Source organism: Rhinolophus hipposideros, assembly GCF_964194185.1.
Source record: "Rhinolophus hipposideros genome assembly, chromosome: 17".
Lineage (NCBI taxonomy): Eukaryota > Metazoa > Chordata > Mammalia > Chiroptera > Rhinolophidae > Rhinolophus > Rhinolophus hipposideros.
Window position 1 is genome coordinate 47,767,996 of NC_138063.1, and position 7,591 is coordinate 47,775,586.

Genomic DNA, 7,591 nt, shown 5'->3' on the forward strand with positions numbered 1-7,591 from the left:
ACTTATATTGAAAAATGGCAGAAACTTAAAAACACTTGTGATGTGAAGCCTGTATTTTTTTTTTTTTTTTATCAATCAGGTGCTCTATACTCCTAATTAGCTTTTTCTTTAAATGAAGTCCTGCTCTAATACTGAAAACTATTTAACCTTCAGTTATTTCTCTGTACTCCAGAACTTGTTAGGTTTGGCATGGCATGACTGAGCCCCAGAATGATTTTTCTTTTTTCTTTTTTTTAAAGACCTCTAAATTATAATAAAAATTTAAACAAGTTGCTGAGCGCAGAAAGTTCCAGAGCAAGCCCTGCCCTTTGCAGCAAAATATCAAACAGCAGTGATTGATCAATAAACCTTCGACATAACTGCAGATCATAAAGTCATTGTAAAGATTTAGGACGACATTTTCTTGTTCTTTGCTTGATGCATGCCAGCCTGTGAAAAGAACACTCTAGACACAGAAACTGTTTAGGTTATTTTCTGAACCGGGGCAAAGCATGCAAACTGAGCATTAAGTAGAAGTTAATTATCTGAAAAGTGAATTCTTTGCCAAATTTTACACAGCAAGAAGTTTTCAAAATATAATAGACTGATTTAAAGTTGGCAGCTGTTGACATCTGTTCACCTTCAGCTAATGCTGGTAACTAGCCAGAATATTAATCTGGTTACTACTTTTTTTTCTCTTTCAAAATCAGACCCACATTCTTTGCCATGAAAAAGCCATGAATTGTAGCTGGTTAGAGATCATTTATTTTAATTAACTGAGATTTAGTAAATTTTTATTCTTACTATAAGAGATCACTAAATAGCTTTCAGTCAGCTGGAAACTATGATCAGAAACCCCATTTTTAAAGGAGACAACATTCTCTGATTAACTTGGGGTTCTATTGGCATAAACCGCCTGCAGTTTTGTTAAGGTGATGATGGGATATGATCATATCTTCTATTGTCCTCCATTTGAAGTGCATGGCCAATGCTTACCCAAAGGGCTTCTTTCCTGAAAATTAGGACAACACTACCTACCCCTTCAGCAGAACACAGCCTCATGGTCACACAACTAGCATGTACAAGGGCACACAGTTGTCAAGATCCCAGCACTCACCACTGTGCTGTTCCAGGCTTTAAAGACAAGTGTCTATATGTTCAGGTCCCACTGAAATCTGAAAGAAGCAGATTCTGTGTTGTCAGGTCCCCACTTTGACTGTCTTCAAGCACTCCACCCTGGTCATTAGCACTGAATTTATTTATGGGAGCAACGGCTTGAGCTCCCTTTATCTGAAGTTATGTTTAAGGAAGGGAGGGAAGAGGAAAAGCTCATCAAAACAGACTGGGCCAGAGAAGGTCTTTGTGGTTGGACAGACATTGTACAGATCGAAAATGTATATTCTATGGGTTGAATTATTACACTTAAAATGTATCTTTATAATATTCATTAAATTGGGTCCAGTCAGCAAGGCCCATATCGAAGGTGACAAAATTCTGTAATCTCACCCCTGTGGCTTTCAGGCCTTATCAGTCTCTGTTTCTGGCCTAACCCTCACCCTCATTTTTATCATCTAGTTAGCTGTTTAGGTACTGGGGTCATCCACTGGGACAGGGGCTGATACAAAATTTTGCCAGACCCAAGAAATTGTGAGAAGGGATTTAACAGAGCTATTACTCAGGTGTCTTTGAAACATGAAGGGTTTCTTTGGAACTGTCAGGTACTAGGTTATGAGTAGTTTCCTAAGTAAATACTGCATGAGTGACACTTTACAGGAAAGGATTTGCTCCTGAGAACTGCTTAATAATCAGTTTTTAAGCAGATTTGTTAGGGTTTTCCGATTTCACATATCATTGATCCATAAAAAGAACCATGTTATTCTAAAAATATAATCCAGAATTTAAAATCTATAAAAAAGGACATTTCTTCCAGTGTTTCAATTTTTAAACCCATGTTTATGCACACATAGCAAGGATTCCTGTGGGCTTGGAGTCACCTGGATACTTGTCAGGGTTGGCCAGATTTATTTCCAGATTACATCTTGAATGTGTTCACCTCTTCCATCAGTGTGGTTTCCAAACCTCAATCTTCCCTCGCCTGGGCTATTAGAAGCCTCCTAATTGCTGTTCTGCTTTTCTCTGCACCCTTGCTGCCTGCAGGCACATTGTCCTCATACCATCCAGAGGGATCCCTCCATTGCTTTGTACTTTTCAATAATCTTCCATTCACCTCAGATAAAATTTTAAAATGTCAAATGTAACCCAATCTGGGATTGCTACCTGCCTCCCTAGCAACTGTATCTCCTTCTACTTTGTTCTGCCCTAAGGGTGGCCTCGCTTTGGTTTTCTGGTTTTTTAAAATGTTTTCGTTTTTCAATTATAGTTGACATACAATATTTTATTAGTTTCAGATGTGCAGCATAGTGATTTTACATTTATATTCCTTACAAAGTGATTCCCCCAATAAGTCTAGTACCCACCTGACACCATGCATAGTTATTTACAGTATTATTCCCTATGCTGTACTTTACATCCCGTGACTACTTTGTAACTGCCGATTTGTACCTCTTAATCCCTTTACCTTTTTCACCCAGCCCCCCAAACTCCCTCCCATCTGGCAACCATTAATTTGCTCTCTGTATCTGTGAGTTTATCTGTTTTGTTTATTTTGTTGTTTAGATTCCACATATAAGTGAAAACATATGGTATTTGTCTTTTGCAGTCTGACTTATTTCACTTAGTGTAATATCTTCTAGGCCCATTCATGTTCTTGAAAATGGTAAGATTTCATTCATTTTATAGCTGAGTAATATTCCATTGTGTATATGTACCACTTCTTTATCCATTCGTCTATAGATGGACACTTAGCTTGCTTCCATATCTTATCTATTATAAATAATGCTGCAATAAATATAGGGGTGCATATGTCTTTTCAAATTAGTGACTTGGGTTTCTTCAGATAAATACCTAGAAGTGGAATTGCTGGGTCCTATGGTAGTTCTATTTAAACATTTTTTAAACCTGCATACTGTTTTCCACAGTGGCTGCATCAATTTGCAATCCCACCAACAGTGCATGAGAGTTGCCTTTTCTCCACATCCTCATCAACACTTGTTTGTTGATTTACTGATGATAGTCAATCTGACAGGTGTGAGGTTATATCTCATTGTGGTTTTGATTTGCATTTCCATGATGATTCGTGATGTTAAACATCTTTTCATATATCTATTGGGCATGGACTCTCTTTGAGTCTCAAGATTGCAGTGAGCTCTTTCCCATTTCTGGCCTCCCCACACACTATTTTACCTCTAGGTCTTTCTTTTTTCTTCTCTTCATCTTACTAATGTTTATTCATCTTGCGAGGCCCAATTTAAGCTGCACTTTCTCTGAGAGGACTTGCTTCTCCTTTCACCTCTCAATTTAAATTAGATTCCAATTAAGTTTCTATAAGTTTCCTTTACCCAGTACTTACCATTCATTGATGAATGTACTTTCTTGACAAGACTGTTTAAGTTCCATGAAGACAGGGGACCAGGAGGGTTTTGTTTTCTGTATCTATGACATCTGTACTTAGAAAGGAGCTATCTTGTGTGGCACCCAACTCTGGAGCCAGGCTGCCTGCGTGATTTCAACCTCCGTTTTTCTGACCTGGGGTAAGTAACCTAACACCTTTGATTGTCAACTTCCTTATCAGAAAAAAGTTGCCTGAAGTACCTACCCCTTTGGATTTCCTTATCTGTAAAGCTGGGATGTCAGTATAGGCCCTTTCCACACTGGTGAAATTGTGAAACTCCATTTAATTGATATGCATAAAGTGCTAAGAAAAATTCTGGACAACTGGAAAATAATGTTAGTTATTATTTTATCAGGCACTCAATTAATATTTTTGATAAATAGAATGAATTCATTCATACTGCTTTGATCACAGATTTCCTCCTCATTTTAGGTGTTTTCCTTGATTTAAATTATATAATTCAATAGAGAGAAAATAAAATTTTCATGGTTAACATAATCAACAATGACAACTTTCCCTCCATCGAGAAAGCTAATCACAAACAACATCAAAAGTGCCAGATCTGCAATATGTATCATTTCATAAGTTGTAATAGATATTTTTTAACACTTTGCCTTTCCTTCACAGTCCATGCCTAAAATGATGTCTCCTATAGCATCTCAAATTTGGCACTTCTGTTTCTCCCCAGGTTTATTGAGATATAATTGACATATGTTATGTAAATTTAAGGTGTACAATGAGATGATTGGATACATGTATGTATTTCAAAATGTTTACTACAGTAAGATTGGTTAACACATCCTTCATTTCACAAAATTACCATTTTGTTGTTGTTATGGTGAGAACATTAAAGCCCTACTCTCATAGCAACTTTCAAGTATACAATACAGTCTTGTTAACTACAGTTACCATGTTGTACCTTAGATCCCTGGAACTTATTCCTCTTAAAACTGAAAGTTTGTACCCTCTGACTAACATCTCTTTATTTCCTCCACCCCTCAGCCCCTGTAAACCACCATTCTACTCTCTGTTTCTATGAATTCAATCTTTTTAGACTCCATGTGTAAGTGAGATCATACATATTAGTCTTTCTCTGTCTGAGTTATTTCACTCAGCATAATGCTCTCCAGGTCCATGCGTGTTGTCGCAAATGGTAAGATTTCCTTCTTTTTATGGCTGAATAATATTCGTGTGTGTGTGTGTGTGTGTGTGTGTGTGTGTGACATTATCCACTCATCCATTAATGGGCACTTAGTTTGCTTCCATATCTTGTCTCTTGAGAATAATGCTGCAATAATGCTGAATGAATGAGTGCAGGTATCTCTTCAAGCTAATGCTTTCCTTTCCTTTGGATATATACCTAGAAGTAAGATTTCTGGATCATATGGTAGTTCTATTTTAGGATTTTTGAGGACCCTCCATACTGTGTTCCATGGTGACTGCACTAATTTACATTTCCATGCACAGTGCACAAAGTTTCCCTTTTCTTCACATCCTCGCCAGCATTTGTTACCTGTAGTGTTTTTGATAATAGCCATTCTAACACGTGTGAGTTGGTATCTCATTGTGGTTCTGATTTGCATTTCCCTGATGGGTAGTGATGTTGAACACCTTTTCATGTTCTTGTTGGCCCTTTGTATGTCCTCTTTGGAGAAATGTCTATTCAAGTCCTCCACCCATTTTTAAATTGGATTGGTTTTCCTCTATTGAGTTGCACAAGTACCTTGTATATTTTGGATATTAACCCCTTATCAGGTATGTGTTTTGCAAATATTTCCCCCCATTTCTTAGGTTGCTTTTTAACTTTGTTGATTGTTTCTTCTGTGCAGAAGCTTTTTAGTTTGATGTAGTCTCACTTGTTGATTTTTATTTTTATTGTCTTTGCTTTTGGTATCATATCTAAAAAAATCACTGCCAAGTGATTTTTTGATGTCAAGGAGTTTTTCCCTTTGTTTTCTTCTAGGAGTTTTTGATTTCATGTCTTATATTCAAGCGTATACTCCATTTAGAGTTAATTTTTGTGAATGGTATGAGATAAGGATCTAATTTCATTCTTTTGTATGTGAATATTCAGTTTTCCCAACGCCATTTTTATTGACGAAGGCTATCCTTTTCCTATTGAGTATTCTTGGATTCCAGGTCAAATATTGGTTGACCGTTTATGCATGGGTTTATTTCTGGGCTCTTGATTCTGTTCCACTGGCCTATAATTCTGTCTTCATGCCAGTACCATATTATTTTGATTGCTATAGATTTGTAACAAAGTTCAAAATCAGGAAGCCAAATTTGACACTTCTTTGGTGGAAAAGTGGAAGAAGGATCTGGAACAACCCTTGTTAATTAATGAAAAGAGAAGGGATATTTCCTTTTTGTATGTTTTTTTTCCAGATAATTTTTATCTTAGAGAATAGCGTTGAAAAAATTGCCAGCTTCTTGACTGATGTCGGGAAAACTTGCCTCAAGTGATATTAGCTACCTATAATTTCAGTCTTTCTTTTTTCTTTAAGTGAATAACTCCATTACATGAAGCAAGAGGAACAATGACAAATAACATTTGTTTCTATGCAAACCTTACCTCTTTATGGTTGTAATACCTCCTTTTAAACTCAATCCATCTTTGTAGTTATTTTACATAAATAGCCCATATATTTATTATTTTGTGGTTTACAAAAACCACTGTGACCCTTATGCTAATGTTGTGTATTGGCATGGCTTTTCCAATCATATACTGACAGCCATGATTTGGATGTACAATTTTTACCTTAGAATTGGGTGAGATAATAGAGTATTTTAAAAATGCAAGTATATTATATCCTGCATAGATTTTTTAAAATAAATAGTGTACATATATGTGTGTAGACTTCACACTGAACATTGAAGACAAATATCCTCTGATTTATAAATGCTAATAGTTTCCAAATTCTCTCAGGGCATGGGTTAGTAGCCTGCTTTACTGAGTTGTGAAAAACCTTTTGTACATAAAATTATACCTTAATTTGGAGAATCAAACTCATCCCTATTTTGGTTAGAGGATTGGAACATAATTAATGTTTTGAATTGTCTGCTGGTTTATCTGTGGAAAACTGAATTTAGATGTGTAAGCACCGTTTTATATAAAGGCCATTTTATTTGCGTTTGGTGAGTTCCATTTTTTTTGTTTAAAATAAGTCTGTATGTTATATCTTTCGATAGCTTCCCACAGTAGTAGGTTGTTCTACTATCAAATTTGCTGTAGTAGTAGGTTATTCTACTATCAAATTTGCTGTTTTAAATTTCTGACAAACTTATGCTTGTATATATATTTAAATATAAAAATAGAATCTTACTACATATACTGCTCGATAACCTGTTGTTTTTTTAGTTAAATAAGTATTGTGAAAAATCTTGCCATTCAGTCAGTACAATTTTTACTTATTGTTTAAAAAACCAGTTCCTAGGTCATATTTCTTAAGGGCTCAAGTGCTAGAATACTGACTCTGCAACTCAGTATCAGCTATGAATCCAAACAGTCCGCACAGCTGCACAAATGATGCAGTTAAACATGGACACTACGTATTAGCCTTAGAAAGTATTAAGTTTTGCAAATAGCTCCTCTGTAAGCCAAGGACAGTCCAGGGTGCAAAGTCTGTTCTTCATAATTTGGTCATTTTTACAACACCTACATATATAGTGGTTGATTACGATAATCTTGGCGTGCGAAGTACAGATGTATATCCATTTTACTGCCCAAGTATGGATTCCTGCTTGCTGAGATCAAGCCATATCAAATGTAGTTTGGCATATGCAACCTGCCTAACCCTGAAAATTTCTTGATTTAGGCAGCTCAGCGCAAGATTGGAGTGGTTTTCCTTTGGCACAGCTTTACCCCCTCCCCCTTTTATTGTGATATAATATACATAACATAAAAGTTGCCATCTTAACCAGTTTTAAATGTACAATAGTTCAGTGGCATTAAATACATTCCTACTGTTGTGCAACCATCACTTGAGTGATTTTAAGTTAAGCAGCAAGATAAGCTAGTAAGGGTTCCTTTTTTGGGAGTGCCATTTTCTGTCCAGCAGTGATTGATGAATACACACAGCTAACCAGAAATACCTGGAA